The sequence below is a fragment of the Magnolia sinica genome, chromosome 1, assembly GCF_029962835.1.
Source record: "Magnolia sinica isolate HGM2019 chromosome 1, MsV1, whole genome shotgun sequence".
NCBI classification, from domain to species: Eukaryota; Viridiplantae; Streptophyta; class Magnoliopsida; order Magnoliales; family Magnoliaceae; genus Magnolia; species Magnolia sinica.
In genome coordinates, this window is record NC_080573.1 from 49,221,037 (window position 1) to 49,240,990 (window position 19,954).

The 19,954-nt window shown below is 41.4% G+C and overlaps 1 non-coding gene across 1 annotated transcript; it reads left to right on the forward strand.

The window, feature by feature from the left end:
* Window positions 1–13,780: 13,780 nt before the first annotated feature.
* On the forward strand, window positions 13,781–13,887 carry LOC131223463 (small nucleolar RNA R71). The gene has a single exon (XR_009160468.1). It is a non-coding gene; the product is annotated as a small nucleolar RNA R71 (small nucleolar RNA).
* Window positions 13,888–19,954: the final 6,067 nt, after the last annotated feature.

The following is a 19,954-nucleotide window of genomic DNA, read 5'->3' on the forward strand; positions in this document are numbered from 1 at the left end:
CCTCGGGCTGGTCAAACTCAGCCTAGCATTACCCCCTCCTCTCGGGCAGGTAAGGCCGTACCCCCTTCCAACCGACCACGACATAGTAGAGACGCGGCCTAACGGTATACAGCCCTTATGCGCTCATACATCCATTCAGTCTAGATGTTGGAGTAACCTCTGGAACCAAGAGGGTTTAGGGACTTTCACCCAGGGATATCTATAGCACCCCATGTAGAACAGATTTTTGGTGTCCCATCTGGCCATCCACGATATGCCTATGGAGCTACGGCCCTGATGTCGCTAGGGCATACAGTGGTCATATCACAAAATGTTACTCCATCAGTCATGCATCAAACCTACGCGTACAACGCGCTCATGTGGCCAACTCCTCCTATCAAGGAGTCCCATAATAATCTGCCCAATGGCATGTGCTATGATCAATCATTCCTCATATTAGGCATACATATGATGCGCATGGGCATGGGTTGTGAAGCTATACTAAGCATGCTATATGATGATGGTGTGATGCGCATGGGCATGGATCATGAAGCTATACTAAGCATGCTATATGATAATGGTGTACTTTTCTCATATCAAGGATAGGCCTAGATAGCCTACTCATAATAAGAATGGGCCTCACAATGGGCCCAAGGGAAGGTCACAATGTGGACATCTAACCATCATTACCCATCAATGTGGTCATTTAACCAACATCACTCCTAAGCAGTGGCCCACATAAATATCATTACATACATTATAGTGAAATCACACATTACATCGGTCTACACCTTAATCGCATTGGGCCTCACTCAAGGGCCACATATACACCACATTGGGTCTCGCCATATAGGCTACAAATACATCACAATAAGCCTTATCAAATGGGCCACAAATGCATCACAACGGGCCAAATACCTCGGCCTAATACACATCACAATGGGCCGCATGACATGGGTCTAATATACATCGTAATGGATTGCTCACACGGGCCTAACATACATTAAGTCGGGCCTCATCACATGAGCCTAATATGTATCGCAATGGGCAGCATGACATGCGCCTGACTAACACAACACTATGGGCCTCAGCACATGGGCCATAAATACATCACATCGGGCCTCAAATATACATCACAGGTAGGCCTTGCACATAAAGCAAGTGGGCCGTGAAAACTGATAGACAGCAAGGATAAAACATTATATCACGACGGTCCATTGTCCTTGGATGGCGTGGATGAAATCACACATTAAGGTGGATCACACGCCCATGGACGGTGTGGATAAAACATACTTTGTGTGGGCTCCACTTCCCATAGACGGTCAGGATATAAGGCACATACATCACCTGTGTCCCACGTGGACAACAAGCATTAAACACGTACATCATGGTAGGCCCACCATCCCATGCTAGACGGTGTGTTAGATACATCGCCTAGGTGGGCCCTAAGGTGTAGGTATGATGATGCTATGCTGTCACATACTCATAATTGGTATCGATAACCGGCCTATACAATTGGCTGCGACAATCGGAATCGACCTCGACAATCGGAATCGGCCTCGACAATCGGAATCGGCCTCGACAATCGAAATCAGCCTCAACAATTGGAATCGGCCTCGACCATTAGAATTAGCCTCGATAATCGGAATCAGCCTTGACAATCGAAATCGGCCTCGACAATCGAAATCGTCCTCGACAATTAGCACCAATGATGAGCATCGACATTCGACACCAATAATCTGCATCGATAATCAACACCGAAAACCAGCATCGATAATCGACACCGACAACCAGCACATAAATAAGGTGGGGTCCATAGATGAACAGCCAATCAACCATAATATAAAGATCGGCCCTCAGTCGTGGTTATATCAAATCCGGTAGTACGGAGCCATCCGTTCATGGTGAATCGGGCCTACTTATTTGGGTTAACCCACTAAGAGAATGATGAGAATGGGCCTAACAAGGCCTAAGGGAAGGTCACAATGTGGACATCTAACCATCATTGCCCATCAATGTAGATATCTAACCAACATTGCTCCCAAGGAGTGGCCCACATAAGGGATTCATATACAACGTATTGGCCATACATACATCACGTTGGGCCCCATTATGGGCCTCTCATATATTGGGTTGGGCGTTGTACAAGGGCCCCAAATGAATTACAATGGGCCACGCCCATGGGCCTTGAATATACCATAATGGGCCTCGAATACATCACACTGGGCTTCGCCCATGGGCCTCAAATACATCACAATGGGCCTCGCCCATGGGCCTTGAATACATCATAATAGGCCTCACTCATGGGCCTCATATGTTAAGTGGGCCACATCACATGGCCACATTATTTGGGCCACACCAATGTACTTCATGTATATCAAATAGACCGATCGATAGGCCTCATATGTATTAAATCGGGCCCACCCTTATGTATTTTGAGATCCGACCAATTCATAAGTTAACATAAAGATAAATGAAGTGAAAACCAAATATCAGCTTTAGTGGAAACCACTGTGGTCCTTAGAATTTTGAACGGTGGATGTTGTTGTCCACTATTTAAATGGTGGGGTCCACTTGAACTTTAGATCTGACCCATTCTTTAACTCATGCCACAAAATGATCTCACAAATGGTTGGACGGTTTGTATACAATACATGCATCATGGTGGGTCCCATAAATAGACGACGTGGATGGAACAGGTGGGACCTACGGAGCTTGCTGCCGTCTATATAGCAGCAAGCGGTGGGGTCCACATAACTGGACGGTGTGGGTTACACCAACATGTACCGCAGGTGTAGACCTGTAGACGTCAATAAGGTACCTATATAGCTGTCATACATGCAGCTACTGCTGCTTTAAAGAGGCAGAGGTGGGTCCCACATAGGGCCCATATATATAATATTATATTATAATATAATATATAATATATCATATTATATATTAATATAATATATTAATATTATATTTAATATATTACAACGTCCAGGCCCTAAACGGCCTGGACATACACATACATCATGAGTAGCCCCACACGTGGGGTGGGTCCTACCATCCAGGGATGGTGGATGCCCCACATGCATCACGGTGTGGCCCATCTAAATGGGTGGATGACATGGGTGGGTCTCACGGACCCCACTGTCCGTTCACACCTCACTGTCAGCACACACTCCACTGTCAGTCACACCACACTGCTATCCACTCCCATTGTCAATTCACACTTCATTGCTAGCCACATCCAGCGTCCACGGACGCTGGACGGACGGTGTGGATAAAACACATGTAGTTGGGTCCCACGTGGTGGGCCATCCCACGGACGGACAGCATGGAGAAAACACGTACATCACGGTGGAGTCCCACCATCAATGGACGGTGTGGATATCATGCGTCAGGTGGGTCTTGCAAGGATGGTCAGCACAGATAAAACATATATATCATGGTGTGGATCCCACCGTCCATTGCTGGACGGTGGTGATAAAACACAAACATCAAGGTGGGCTCCACCCCTTTCACACGTGCAGGGTGGGTCCCACACAAGCCACATGGACCCCCACTGCTAGGAAACAAGATGATATTTGTGTCTCCCTCTCAACCAACCCTGTCTAGACGAACAGGCAGCTGGCCTGCTTGCTGGACAGGCTGCAAAGGTGGGCCCCACGTGTGGGCGGTGGAGATAAACCCATACATCACGGTGGGGTCCACGTATGTGGGTCACTCGACTAGGATCAAGCCGATATTTGAGTCTTTCCTTTCGTCTGGGCCAATCCAAAATGGACAACAAGGTAGGCCCCGTACATGATAGCGAGGTGGGCCCACTTAGACAGCGGTGTGGTCCACGTAGTGGACGGCATGGATTAAAAAAAATACATCATGGTGGGCCACAAAATGGAAAAGAGAGATAGAGAGAGAGAACGGAGAGATGGAGGGACGCCGCTACTATGGGCCCCTCTTGCTTACAACACATACATCAAAATGGGTCCCATCATAAGTGGGCCCTTTAAACGAAAATCAACCGTGGATCACCCACCTATTGGTCTCCTTCTTGGTCCGATGGAACACCGAACTCCTTAGCTTCAATCTTGATGGAAGATGATGAAAAATGGAGGGTTGAGATGGGAGATAAGAGGGTAGGAAGTGGGCCACACATAACCTCCTCTCTCCCTTCGGAGGCCATGGACATTGGCTCTCCCTTGGGGTTGCTTAGGAGTAATGAGAGAGAGAGTGATGTAAGAGAAGTGAGGGATGGGTGTGATGGGTGAAAGGGTGAGTGATGGGTGAAAAGGTGAGTAATGGGTACTTGATATGTAAGGGTGAGAGTTGACTTTAGGTAAGGTTATGTAAGAGAGGGATGGATTGGGTTGCTTGTACTTGATTGATGGATTGATGTGATGTGTCGTAGAGATTTTCTCGGGATTACAAATGTGCAGTGTTTCCCTCGAACTAAATGCGGGCCCACATCTCCTGGCCTGAGTATCGTCTTGATGCGTAATACGCGGTGTCGGAACCGCAGTGACAGCGCGGTCACACTGGTACAAGTCTTGGGTCGAGCCGACTCAAGAATACGGGATACGACTCAGGGTCGTGCGCAACTGCCGATTATAGGTAGCAGGTCGTCGGAATTCGACCGGGAGGACCGTGGAAGATTATGGAACGGTACAGTCTAGGATACGGGTCTCACAGCTCTCCCCACCTAATAAAAATTTTTGCCTCGAAATTTTAACTACAACATAACTAATACAGAGCTTACCAAGGGAGAAAAATCTTATCCGAACATAACATGCCAACATAATCAAACACCTAAGAGATGGGGACAATGCCTATGAATCTCAGCCTCCTGCTCCCAAAACGCCTCATCAACACTACGATGATCCAACTGGACCTCGAATCCTGGATAAAAAACGATCGAAACTGGAATACTATACAGCCTCATAATCTTAACGGTAGGGAGCTATAATAAAAATCTCTAAACTATTCGAACTTGGGGATCTAATCATTCTAGGTGCTCAACAATCATGAAGTGCAGGGTAACTATCAGCAGATATATGATATTATCTTCAGGTATTCCCAAGTTATGCTATGATACCAATTTATGTCACACCCCAAACTCAGAAACTGGGCTCATAAAATTTTCGATCGTTGAATCCGATGCCGACATCCTCCGTAGTACCCCATTCTCGGCTCCCAGCGTCCATATACCAGATTCCAATCCTGGGATCCTAAAAGGAGGATTTTCTAACTTATATTTAACTCGTAGTAAGCATAACCACAAGTTTACCCAAATCACAAAGGCAACATCATCATCACATATCCACTAATATAAACATTTGAATACAGTGCTGAAAGGGAAATATATATGATAAAATCAAAGCTCCAGAGGTCCGCTGCATGCTCCAAGCTCAACGCTGCTGCAACCTAACGCCACCTGCACGCATCTATCGTGCATACGCTTATAAAAAGCTTAGTGGGTGATGAAAGTGTGTGCATAATGATAAGCCCATAATCAAAAATACTAGCAAGATCATAAATCATACAGTATCAGATTGATGCGAAAACATGCTGATAGACCCATAAATACCATCAGCCTTATCCAGGCTATGCGATGTAAAAATATAATAAAAACAATATCATATACTGATGAAGCAATGTAGATCAGCTATGCAATATGAGGACAATAAGCCAAATATCAGATGCTAATGATACAATGCAATATGCGGTGCGAATGAAATGACCAAGTTGGAGTGAAGTCGGGATGATAATACGTAGTATCATAGGCTATGGGGTCCATCACAAAGGAATTCTATCCAAACCAGTCCCATACCTAAAATTGGATAGCCAGACTCAATGTAGTAGACTCCTGATCTCAGGTTAGTCGTGCGCCCAACCGAAATCCTTGCCATTACGAAAGTACACAACAATTAGTTGCGCACCACTAACCCGAGTGGATAGTGAATGAATGAATATGCAACTCTAACTCGACAAGTCCACATATCACTACGGTTTCTCTCTGAGATCATCACTGGGGTCTATTCCATGCCAAACTAGATTGTCACCCCATCGCGCGCAATAAAGTGAGTGGAAGAGACCTCACTATCTGCCTGCCAATATCGGGCACGGCTCGTTGATAGTGGACCTATTCCTCGAGCTGGTCAGACTCAACCTAGCCTTACCCCCTCCTCTCAGGTAGGTAAGGTCGTACCCCCTTCCAACCAACCACAACACAGTGGGAGACATGGCCTAATGGTATACGGCTCTCATGTGCTCATGCATCCACTCGGTTTAGACATTGGAGCAACCTCTGGAACCAAGAGTGTTTAGGGGCTTTCACCCAAGGATATCTATAGCACCTCATGTAGAACAGATTTTTAGTGTCTCATCTAGCCATCCACGAAATACCTATGGAAGCTATGGCCCTGATGTCGCTAGGGCATACAGTGGTCATATCACAAAATGCGAGATGCATGAGTCATACCATCCAGTCATGCATCAAAACTGCGTGTACCACGTGCTCATGTGGCCAACTCCTCCTATCAGGGATTCCCATAATAATCTGCCTAATGGCATGTGTTATGATCAATCATTCCTCATATCAGGCATACATATGATGCGCATGGGCATGGGTCGTGTAGCTATACTAAGCATTCTATATGATGATGGTGTGATGCGCATGGGCATGGGTCATGAAGCTATACTAAGCATACTATATGATAATGGTGTACTTTCCTCATATCAAGGATAGGCCTAGACAGCCTACTCATAACAAGAATGGGCCTCACATTAGGCCCAAGAGAAGGTCATAATGTGGACATCTAACCAGCATTGCCCATCAATGTGGTCATTTAACCAACATCACTCCCAAGCAGTGACCCACATAAATATCATTACATACATTATAGTGAAATCACACATTACATCAGTCCGCACCTTCATCGCATTGGGCCTCACTCAAGGGCCACATATACACCACATCAGGTCTCGCAATATGGGCCACAAATACATCACAATGGACCTTATCAAATGGGCCACAAATACATCACAATGCGGGCCTATTACACATCACAATGGGCCGCATGACATGGGTCTAATATACATCGCAATGGATTGCTCACACGGGCCTAACATACATTAAGTCAGGCCCTATCACATGAGTCTAATATGTATTACAATGGGCCGCATGACATGAGCCTAAACACATCACTATGGGCCTCAGCACATGGACCATAAATACATCACATCGGGCTTCAAATATACATCACAGGTGGGCCTTGCACATAAAGCATGTGGGCCCTAAAAACTGATGGACAGTAAGGATAAAACATATATCACAATGGTCCCCTGTCCCCGGATGGCGTGGATGAAATCACTCATCAAGGTGGATCACATGTCTCATGGACGGTGTGGATAAAACATACTTTGTGTGGGGTCCACTCCCATAAACGGTTGGAATATAAGGCACATACATCACCTGTGTCCCACATTGGCAGCAGGGATGAAACACGTACATTATGGTAGGCCCACCATCCCATGCTGGACAGTGCGGTAGATATATCGCCTAGGTGGGCCCCAAGGTGTAGGTATGATGATGCTATGTTGTCACATACTCATAATCGGTATTGATAACCGGCTTCTACAATTGGCCTTGACAATCGGAATCGGCCTCGACCATCGGAATCGGCCTCAACTATCGGAATCGGCCTTGACAATCGAAATCAGCCTTGACAATTGGCACCAATGATCAGCATCGACCATCGGAATCGGCCTCGACCATCGGAATCGGCCTTGACAATCGGAATCAGCCTTGACAATCGGCACCAATAATCTGCATCAATAATCGACACCAACAACCAGCATCGATAATCGACACTAACAACCAGCACATAAACAAGGCAGGATCCATAGATGAACAGCCGATCAACCATAATATAAAGATTGGCCCTCAGTCATGGTTATATCAAATCCGGTAGCACGGAGCCATCCGTTCATGGTGAATGGGCCCTACTTATTTTGGTTAACCCACTAAGAGAATGATGAGGATGGGCCTAACAAGGCCTAAGGGAAGGTCACAATGTCGACATCCAACCATCATTGCCCATCAATGTAGACATCTAACCAACATTGCTCCCAAGGAGTGACCCACATAAGGGATTCATACACAACGTATCGGCCATACATACATCACGTTGGGCCCCATTATGGGCCTCCCATATATTGGGTTGGGCGTTGTACAAGGGCCCCAAATGAATTACAATGGGTCATGCCCATGGGCCTCGAATATACCATAATGGGCTTCGAATACATCACACTGGGCTTTGCCCATGGGCCTCGAATACATCACAATGGGCCTCGCCCATGGGCCTTGAATACATCACAATGGGCCTCGCCCATGGGCCTCATATGTCAAGTGGGCCACATCACATGGGCCGCATTATTTGGGCCACACAAATGTGCTTCATGTATATCAAATAAGCCACACCGATGGGCCTCATATGTATCAAATCGGGCCCATCCTTATGTATTTTGAGATCCGACCAATTCATAAGTTAACATAGAGATAAATGAAGTGAAAACCAAATATCAGCTTTAGTGGGAACCACTGGGGTCCTTAGAAGTTTGAACGGTGGATGTCGTTGTCCACTATTTAAATGGTGGGGTCCACTTGAACTTTAGATTTGACCCATTCTTTTACTCATGCCAGAAAATGATTTCACAAATGATTGGACGGTTTGTATAAAATACATGTATCATGGTGGGTCCCATAAATAGACAGCGTGGATAAAATAGGTGGGACCCACGGAGCTTGCTGTCGTCTGTACAGCAGCCAGCAGTGAGGTCCACATAGCTGGACAGTGTGGGTTACACCCACACGTACCGCAGGTGCAGACATACACAATAGGGCAGCTATATAGCTGTCGTACATGCAACTATTGCTGCTTTAAAGAGGCAGAGGTAGGTCCCACGTAAGACCCACCCTCATATATATATATATATATATATATATATATATATATATATAATACATTTATATAAAATATTATATTATAATATAATATATAATATATCATATTATATATTAATATAATATATTAATATTATATTTAATATATTACAACATCCAAGCCCTAAACGGCCTGGACATACACATACATCATGGGTAGCCCCATACGTGGGGTGGGCCTTACCATCCAGGGATGGCCGATGCCCCACACACATCACGGTGTAGCCCATCTAAATGGGTGGATGACATGGGTGGGTCCCATGGACCCCACTGTCCGTTCACGCCTCACTGTCAGCACACACTCCACCATCAGTCACACCACACTGCTAGCCACTCCCGTTATCAGTTCACACTTCATTGCTGGCCACGTCCAGCATCCACAGACGTTGGACGGACGATGTGGATAAAACACATGTAGTTGGGTCCCACGTGGTGGGCCATCCCATGGACGAACAGCGTGGAGAAAACACGTACATCATGGTGGAGTCCCACCGTCAATGGACGGTGTGGATATCCCGCGTCAGGTGGGTCCTGCAAGGATGGTCAGCATAGATAAAACATATATATCATGGTGTGGATCCCACCGTCCATTGCTGGATGGTGGTGATAAAACACAAACATCAAGGTGGGCCCCACCCCTTTCACACGTGCAGGGTGGGTCCTACACAAGCCACGTGGACCCCTACTGCTAAGAAACAAGCTGATATTTGTGTCTCCCTCTCAACCAGCCCTATCCAGACGAACAGGTAGCTGGCCTGCTTGCTGGACAGGCTGCAAAGGTGGGCCCCACGTGTGGGCGGTGGAGATAAACCCATACATCACAATGGGGTCCATGTATGTGGGTCACTCGACTAGGATCAAGCCGATATTTGAGTTTTTCCTTTCATCCGGGCCAATCCAAAATGGACAACAAGGTAGGTCCCGTACATGGCAGCGAGGTGGGCTCACTTGGATAGCGGTGTGGTCCACGTAGTGGACGGCATGGATTAAGCGTTCGCAGGTAGGAGCGAAGGATTCAGAACTCCTTTTTTTTAAAAAAAGGATCGATCAAAGCTCTGTTGACCAATTCCTCCGGTTCGGTGCTCATCCGGTGCACGTGTACTGCACACACGCATCATGTAAGGTGGGTCCCACCTTAATGTATATGAGACATATGCTCCGACCATTCATTTTGCCACCTTATTTAAGAGGTTGGAACCAAAAGTAAAGTGTAACCAGATATAAGGTGGGCCTAAGGTTGATGATTTGTGGGCTTATCTGTTCATTGGGCTACTTTCACAGGGATCCAAGAGCTGAAATTCAACATGTATGGTTAATTTATGGTCCTCAGGACAGATATAAAGTTTCGAGCCGAATGGATGGTGGGAACCCTGTGATCTTGCCCTGGGGTCCGTCCTTTGCCTTGGTAATTTTGGAGCATTAAATCCATGCATTTAGCACCCTTTTTCCAGTCCAGGCTCCTAAATTCACCTTTACAACACAAAAACGATTAAAATAGGATGTTAGACCATATCATTTTCATAAAATCAGATAATAACTACGGTCTAATATGAAATTTTTGACCCTCAACACAATCCCCAACCATCATTTTTCCAGTCCCGAGCAAAGTATGAGAAAAATAAGTTAAGAACTATAGGATAATTTCTATAAACTTATGTGAATTTTGAAAAACAATCCAGATGCTAGAGTTCTAAGATTCATGAATGTTGGGCATTAATTTCTCCTAGACTCAAATGCATAGTAAACTTCATAGTCAAGCTCAAAGTATTAATCCATCAATTAGAACAATCTTAAACATTGAGTTCCATGGGTGTATATTGAAGCCTAAACTTATCACAATTAAAAACTTAATTCTTTATTTTCATTATAACATAGATAATCACCAAATCATTCAGGATAACCATAACCTAAACCAAAACTTGCCTTACAGTTCAACTTTTCATTCTTCCAGCTTTTGATTTTTCTATCGATGGCTTTCATGCTATGTCAATCTTTTAAAGGTAAAACTAAGGAGGGGAAACGAGCCCTCACCTATAGGGAGCACACCCATGGTGGAGACCATTTGCCCAACCCTTTTCAAAGGCAATTGTTTTTTAGCTGGGTATTCATTCTTTTCTTTGAACATGATGAAAAAATTCCCCAGGTTGGCTCCTTCCATGTTTAGTGACTACCAGGTTACCAATTCAATATCGAACGGAAGCCTTAATGTGTAAGCTAGGTGTGACATGTGAAATCATGACTCAATCAATGTTTAAAACTTCTAATCATGGAGTAACAATTCGAATTTAACTGAAAAATCTAACAGATGGCTGAATCCAAGAGTCATAAATTACTAACATTACGTATCTTATAATTCTAAATCAACAATGGCCGTCAAAAACACTTCGAATTCACAAAAATTTCTAAAAAATTTTAAAAATTTTCCCAATTTTTGCTCAAGACTGAGAAAACACTGATTAGGTAACCTAATCTCCCATCCCCAACTTAAAATCTACATTGTCCTCAATGTAAAAGATATAAGCATGCAATGCATATGAGACAACAAAAGTAAAGGGGAAGTGATGGAAAGATAGTACCTGATGACGGAGTTAAGCAGCTTTTTCCCAAAGAGATTTCAGCGTGAAGGCGATTAGGCATAAGAGTGAAATCAACGAAAGCAAACTAACCTAATGGCATAAAACCGACTATCCTAGAACAACATAAAGTAAACAACCCTAGTCCTATGAAAGCAGCAAATTCTAATCCTCAACTGTGAAAGCACGGGAAATCTACTCAGTCATGCATCCAGGTTCTTCCTTCGGCCAGTATCTTGGTAAATTTCTCAGAAGGTTTCTCAACAAGATCATCCAGAAGCCCTTTTTACAGTAGGCTTGGATGTCTTGGAGCATGAATGTCCAGAGAAATTGATGGACCTCAGCACAAAGTTTCCTTTTAATCTTTTGAAGTAACCAAAGTATATACGATTCACCTGTGGCAGAAAAAATTTTAAAGTTAGTACACCATGATGAATCAGAGACTACAAGTAGATGAAATTCAGAAAAATACATAGTAGGTGGTGTAGTCTCAATACACGCCGAAGTTTCAATCTTCGGTTCAATTCTCAGCTCCTCCTCCTTTAATGGTAAACATTCAGGATCTGGGGGAGGAGGTACTTCAAAATAAGGGTTCTCTCGATCCGTGACAACTACCAAGGTATTGTCTTATGAGGCATCCACTATTTCTTGTATCATGGGATCGTTTGAATTTGCAAAGTGTGTCAAGCAATCATCTAAAGAGTCGAACCATTCAGTTAAAAGAAATTCATTCATCCTATTAAGATCGATGATGATATGTCCAATAACTCCTTTATCTTCTTCAAGAGTAGAAATGAGCATACTCTCTTGTTGTTGTTCAAGGTGGGAAGAAATCACCACCTAGTATGTCACATCTTGACCTAAATAGTCATATTTCAAATCAGTGGGCAAAGGTTTTAGGTCAAGCTTCGGTGCTTTGAGGTTAGATGGTAGAGGCACTGCATCGGTTTGGGGCAACTCTTCAAATTGTGGCCTTCGCCAGTTAGCCTCAAGTACTAGCGCAGTATCAAGCATGGCACCTATCTCCCTAATCATGTCATTATTAAAATCATGGGAGTGGGCTAGGCACATCTCTAGAAGGTCAGAGGATAAGGTCAGAGACACTCTATCTTCCACGAAAGAGTCAATCATGTTAATATCGTGGAAATCGTCATCATCCTTGAACCATCTACCAGTATTGAAAAAGATATTTAACTCCAATGTCATATTCCCAAAAGACATACTCATGACTCCATTCTTGCAATTGATGATGGTGTTTGAAGTGGCAAGGAATGGACGAACAAGAATGACAGGAATCTGAGTGCTCATGTTACTGATAGGTTCTGTATCTAGGATGATAAAATCTACTAGATAGTAGAATCTGTCAACCTGAACTAACACATCCTCGATTACCCCTCTCGGTATACGAACTGAGCGATCGACAAGTTGTAATATGGTTGGGGTGGGTTTTAATTCAAACTTCAGTTGGGGTAGGTGCTCCATCTGATCTGAAGAGCTTGGATCACTTATCTCATATTGCGGTTTGGGATTGGGGAGAGGTTGAGCAGGAAGCATCCCCTTTCCTCCAATCATTATGTGTGACTCTATCCTTTGAATGGATAATGTAAGTGATCCTATTGCTGATCTAATATCTTGGTTGAATAGCTCTTGGTCTTAAATGTGTTTTAGAACTAGATCCTCTCAAGGTTTTCCTTGATTTGGAATTTGATTGAAGAAACCTTGAGGGGTAGCAGTTTGTCCATTCCTCCAACTGAAGTTTGGATGATTTCTCCAACTAGGATTGTACGTATTAGAGGTGGGTCCATTGAAAGGTCTTTGGTAATTATTTATGGCATTGGATTGCTTAGTCAGTACCTCTTGAAAGACAGATATAGTTAGACAATTTTAAGTTGTGTAACTGTTACAACCACAAACACCGCAAACAACTTCCTTGCCCTTATCCTTCCTTGATTCCATGGCCTCGAATTTCTTTATGAGATTAGCCACTTTAACATTGCTATCATCATCCTCTTTCAGCAGGTATACTTCACCCCTTTCCTTTGATTGGGTGGGCCTAGAAGTGGTACTCGATTTTGGGTATGTGTCCCATGATTGTGCGTTTTCAGCAAGTCTATCCAAGTAATCCCACACATTATCGACATTTTTATTCATAAACTCCCCATTGCATATCGTCTCAACCAATTGGTGCATGGAAGATGTCGGTCCATCATAGAAAAAGTGTGCAATGCGCCATGTTTCAAAATCGTGTTGTGGGCATGAACTGACAAAATCCTTGAACCTTTTCCAGTATTGGAAGAATGTTTCATCCTCCTTTTGGGCAAAGTTCATGATTGATTTTCTAAGGGTGTTCGCTTTGTGATATGAAAAAAAAATTCTTTATGAACTCCCTTGTTATCTCATTCCATGTACCAATAGATCAGGGACGTAGTAACCACATTTTAGCTTTCTCTTTCAAAGAAAAGGAAGAATTTTAGCCTGACCGTGTCCTCAGACACATTAGGAAAGTATAAAGTGGCTATGATTTCATCAAACTTTCAAGTGTTGATATGAATTTTCATATTCAAGCCCATTAAATTTTGGAAGGAGTTGGATCAACCCTGGCTTGATATTCATATGTCTAGTATTTTCTGGAAAAACTATGCATGAGGGCATGCTCACCCTCGCCTATTGTAAATAATCTCGTAAAGTACAAGGCGGGGGTGCTTGATGCGCCTCATTCTCATCCTGGATGTCCTCCACCCTAAGTTGGGGTAGAAGAGGTTGGTTTGCAGTCATCATTTCAATTAACTCTGAAGATCTCGAGTAGTGTCTAGTCCTGCGATGGATAGTCAACCCCTCAACCAATACTCCTTTAGTCAAGAGACGTCGAATGTTATCACGGACCTACTTGGGCATGAAACACTCGCAACCCTCCATTCAGATTCTAAACCTAAACCTAAGAGAAAGAAAGGAAATAGAAATGCAGAAAGAAAGTGAAGAGTTCGAAAGAGGTTACCAAATTGGAGTCCCTAAGTTAGATCCTGCAAAATAAAACAAACCAAGTTAGTTTCTAAAGATAGAAAGTCTATAAATAGCAAGAGATCCTGAAATAGAAAGTAAACTATTTTCTAAGAAGGGAAAAATTCCTAAAAGAAAATAGAAAATTTCTAAAACAAATTAGGAAAGCTCTAAACCTAAAATAGAAAGAAAGTTAGTTTCTAAATTTAGAAAGTTTCTAAAAATAAAACCCTAATTTTAAAAATAGAAAAAAATAAAGAGATTGGAAAGAGATTACCAATTTAGAAGATCTATCACAGAATCTTACAAAATAGGAAAGTTAGGTTAGTTTCTAAAAATCAAACAGAAAAATCCTAACCTAATAATTAGAAAAAAAAAAGCATAATCTTAACGTAATTCTAAAACTAATTAATCTTAGAAAACATAACCGTCAATCCCCGACAACGGCGCCAAAAACTTGTTCACACTGTAAGTATAAGGTTGTGATGTAGTAATAATCTCAGTAAGACTAAGGTCGAATCCACAAGGACTGAACCTTGTATGTAATCTGAAAGTAATTTGAACTAGAACTAGGCAAAGATGAAATCTAAATCAGAGGCTTTTAAGAGAGTAATGGCGAAATAGTAAACTAAAACTTAGAAAATTTAAAGGTAAGAAACTAGGGTTTCCAAGAATCCGCTTGTAGAGATCATGGAGATCTTATACTTGATTCAAGAACTCAACTAGTCTTAAAGTCTCATCTTCATCCAATTGGAAGATATAACATTAAAAATCAACTATAAACTTCCTTTGATCTAGTTTTCAAGAGATGAAAGGTATGAGAATTAGATTTGAATCCATCACAAGACCATGCCTAGGAGACAAAGTAAACAACAGAATATAACCAATTCATATCCAATCTGAGAGAGTTATGAACATAGGGAAGGATTCCACCATCCATCCATGCCCATGAGACGATGGTGAACAACAGGGTTCCTACGATCATAACCTCTATACATGCATGGAAAATACCATAAGATATCATAGATCCATTGTAATTTGAGTCACAATAAACCATTAAAAACTAAAGGCATTCCTTAAAATCAAACTAGAATTAAATCAGTTCATGAATCAAACTTACATCAAAGGCATAAAGGAAAGTCTCCCATCTCACTACAAGCTTCACCTCTTAGCCCTAGCTAAGAGGTTTAGCTAATCAGGGACATGATTAGACTAAAATTCTCTTAAGAAAAAAATCATAAACTGAAATTAAAAACAAAGAGAAGAAAAGAACTCTAGTAAATGGCCAGCCCCACACTCCTCTCACTCTCGCCAGATCTCCACACCTTGCCCATGTCCCTGTAGTGCTCTCGCGTTCTCCCCATCTTTCCTTTTATAATATTAAGAAGATTTGTCAGTGCATGTCGGTTAAAGTTTACGCACTCCCTGCGTAAGGATTTTTTTTACGCAGAGAGACATTACGCAGCCACAGTTTTGTTGTTGCAATTAATTCGATTTCCATCAGATATCTTAGGAATTCTTCACCATCAAGACCATTCAGGTTGCTGGCCATCTGATGTCTGGTGGCCCATCAGCAATTTATTCTTAGACTGTTGCTTGGAAGGCCCTGTTTTCTCGGGCAACGGTGATCGGAGCAGCATGAAAGTTCACGTCCCCCCTGTCGATCGGTTCTGCCTCCATGGAGAGGTTCAGATTCTTCATCCATGAAGTTTGGACGGTCCTGATTAGGGCCAAGATCTTGGTCACAGATGCTCGAACGCGCACTCCCTGCATAAAGTAGGTTGCATTTTTGCTGTGGGGCCCATATTTCCTGATGTTTTGCGAAATCCACTCGTTCTATAAGCTTTGTGGCGAGATTCCAGTTTGGAATGGAACGTCTTGGTTTCCCTTTGATTTGGTTCACTTGGTTGATCATGTGGTAGAGATAAGATCGCAATGGGAAAGGTGGGGATGATTCCTGGCCCTTTTCCGACACAGCTTGGCTTGGTTTTGGTTGGAGACGTCATCCACTTCCAATGGACGGTTCAGATCATCTTACTAGATGATCATGGTGGCCCACAAAGATCCGTCCGCAAGCTCTGTTTGAGCGTTCGCAGGCAGGAGAGAAGGATTCAAAATCCTTTTTAAAAAAAGGATCGGTCAAAGCTCTGTTGACCAATTCCTCCAGTTTGGTGCTCATCCAGTGCACGTGTGCTGCCACACACACTATGTAAGGTGGGTCCCACCTGAATTTATATGAGCCATCTGCTCCGACCATTCATTTTTTCACCTTATTTAAGAGGTTGAAACCAAAATTGAAGTGTAACCAGATATCAGGTGGGCCCTAGGTTGACGATTTGTGGGCTAATCTGTCCGTTGGGCCCTTCCACAGGGATCCAAGAGCTGAAATTCGACGTGTACGGTTAATTTATGGTCCTCAGGCTAGATATAAAGTTTCAAGATGAACGGATGGTGGGAACCCTATAATCTTGCATTCAGGACAATGTCCAGGCCCCTTTGGACCCAATCACTTGATTTTCTCTGATCTTTAGTGTGCAAATTCTTCAATCTCGGTCCCCTGGGGTCCATCCCTTGCCTTGGTGATTCTAGAGCATCAAATCCATGCATTTAGCACCCTTTTTTAGTCCAGACTCGTAAATTCACCTTACAACACAAACACGATTAAAATAGGACGTTAAACCGTAACATATTCATAAAATCAAGTAATAACTGGAGTCTAATGTGCAATATTTGACCCTCAACAGTAAGAAATATTTCATTACATTCATTAACGATCATTCCAAATAGGCATATGTATATCTGTTAAGATTTAAAGATGAAGCACTTTCTAAATTTATTAATTTTAAAAATGAAGTAGAAAATCAATTGAATAGAAAAATCAAAGTCATCAAAAGTGAAAAAGGTGATGAATACACTTCTAATGATTTTGATAATTTTCATAAATTTAATGGTATTATTCATGAAGTTACTACTCCCTATTCTCCTCAACAAAATCGGATAGCATAACACAAGAATAGGACCCCTATATAATGGTGAATATCATACTTTTAAGTTTTAGTATTCCTTTAAATCTTTGGGTAGAAATTTTATATTTTGGTTGTTATATCCTTAATAGAATGCCTACATCTAAATCTAAAATAATTACATACAAAATATGGAATGGTAGAAAACCAAATGTTAATTATTTTAGAATTTTGAGTTGTCTTGCCCATGTTAGGCTTACTGATCCCAAGAGACTTAAGTTAGGATCTAGAACTTATAAGTGTGTACTTGTTGGATATGCATTACATAGTATGGTCTATAAATTTCTGGATATTAGTGAAAATATCATTATTGAGTCTATAGATGCAGAGTTTCATGAAAATACATTTCCTTGTAAAGTAAAGAACAGTGGGGGTAATCCAATGAGGATTTTTCCTCTATTAATATAGATGTACCTTCTAGCTTTGAGCTAGTAGATTTAGAACAATTGAAATTTGAGGCATAGATTAGGAGTAAACGGTCTAGGATTGTCAATTATTATGGTCTTGATTTTCGTGTGGTCTTATCCAAATTAGAAGGTGACCCAGTGACATTAAAGGAGGCTTTGTCCTCGCACGATGCTATCTTTTGGAAGGAAGCAGTCACTGATGAAATAGATTTCATTAAGTCTAATAACACATAGAAATTAGTGGGCAAACCACCCGTGGCAAAAACTTTAGGTTATAAATGGATATTCAAAAGGAAATGTAGGGCAAATCGTTCTATTGAAAAATATAAGGTTAAGTTCGCAGCTAAATGTTCTAAACAAAGAGAATGAGTTGATCAATTTGATAGATATTCTCATGTTTTTAAGATGACATATATTCGTATTTTGATTTCCATAGATCCTATCAATAATCTTCTAATTCACCAAATGGATGTTAAAACAACCTTCTTAAATTGTAATTTGGAAGAAGAAATATGTATAGAGCAACCTGAAGGTTTTGTATCTAAAATGACATCTATTCATATTTTGATTGTCATAGCTTTTATCAATAATCTTCTAATTCACCAAATGAATGTTAAAACAATATTCTTAAATGGTGAATTAGAAGAAGAAATGTATATAGAGCAACTTGAAGGTTTTTATTTGCAAGAGCAAGAAAATAAAGTATGTAAACTTTTAAAGTCCTTATATGAACTTAAAAAAGCTCCTAAACGATGGCATAAAAAACTTGACTGTGTAATGATGTCAAATGGGTTTCTGTACAATAAGGGTGAGAGATGCCTTCATTCAAAGATATCAAGCAACTCTATTATTTTGGTGTGCTTGTATATGGATAAACTTTTGATCTTTAGTACAAAATTAAACATTATCAATGAAACCAAGGTATTCTTATATTCTCATTTTGACATGAAGGACCTAGGTGAAGCTCATGTCATTGTAGGGATTAATATTATTCAAAATTATTCTGGTGTAAATTTAACCCAATCTCACTATGTAAAGAAGATTTTAAGAAAATATAATCATTATAATTACAAACCTATTGGTACTCCTTTTAAGCCTAGTATAAAATTAGAAAAAAATAATAGCGAAGAAGTATCTCGGACTGAATATGCCAGTGTCATTAGTAGCCTGGCTTATGCTATGAATTGTACTAGAGAAGAATAACATTTACAGCGAGTAAACTAAGTATATATTCCAATAATCTGAGTTACATGCATTGGAATGCAATATACAGAGTCTTTATATATCTTAAAAGGACATGAAATCTTGGTATTAAATACTAGAGGTGTCTAGTTGTGATTGAAGGATATAATGATGCATATTGGAATTTAGGTATACATGATTCCAAATCTACTAATGGCTATATCTTTGCCTTGGTGGGTGGATTTGTCTTGTGGAAATCTTTAAAAAAAAAAAAACTTGCATTGCTCATTATACCATGGAGTAGGAACTAATGGCTGTTGTAGCAACAGGTGAGGTGGCAAAATTGATTAAAACATTATTAAATAATATACTTTTTTTTGTTGAAACTGATACCTCCCATATCCATTCATTATGATAGCATGGATGTTATAAAAAGTGTTATAATGGTAAATTCAGACAAGTCCATCTGAAGCATGTTTGTGTGAGATAACTACTGAAAAATGGTGTAATAGCTCTAGACTTTCTTAAATCCAATGAGAACATAGCGGATCCCTTAATCAAAGGCCTAACTAGCGAGAAAGACTAGAAAACATCAAGAGAGATGGGACTTAAGCCCATAGAAAAATGAGTCACTAGAAATAATAACCCAACCTAATGACTAAAGATCTTAAGAATTAAGTTTAACAACAAAAATAATTTTTTTATATAATTCTTGTTAATAGCATTACAAAATTTTATAGAAAACTTATTTCTCAAAGTTCCTCTATATGATATAAATAATGCAAATCTTCGTAACATGTCATG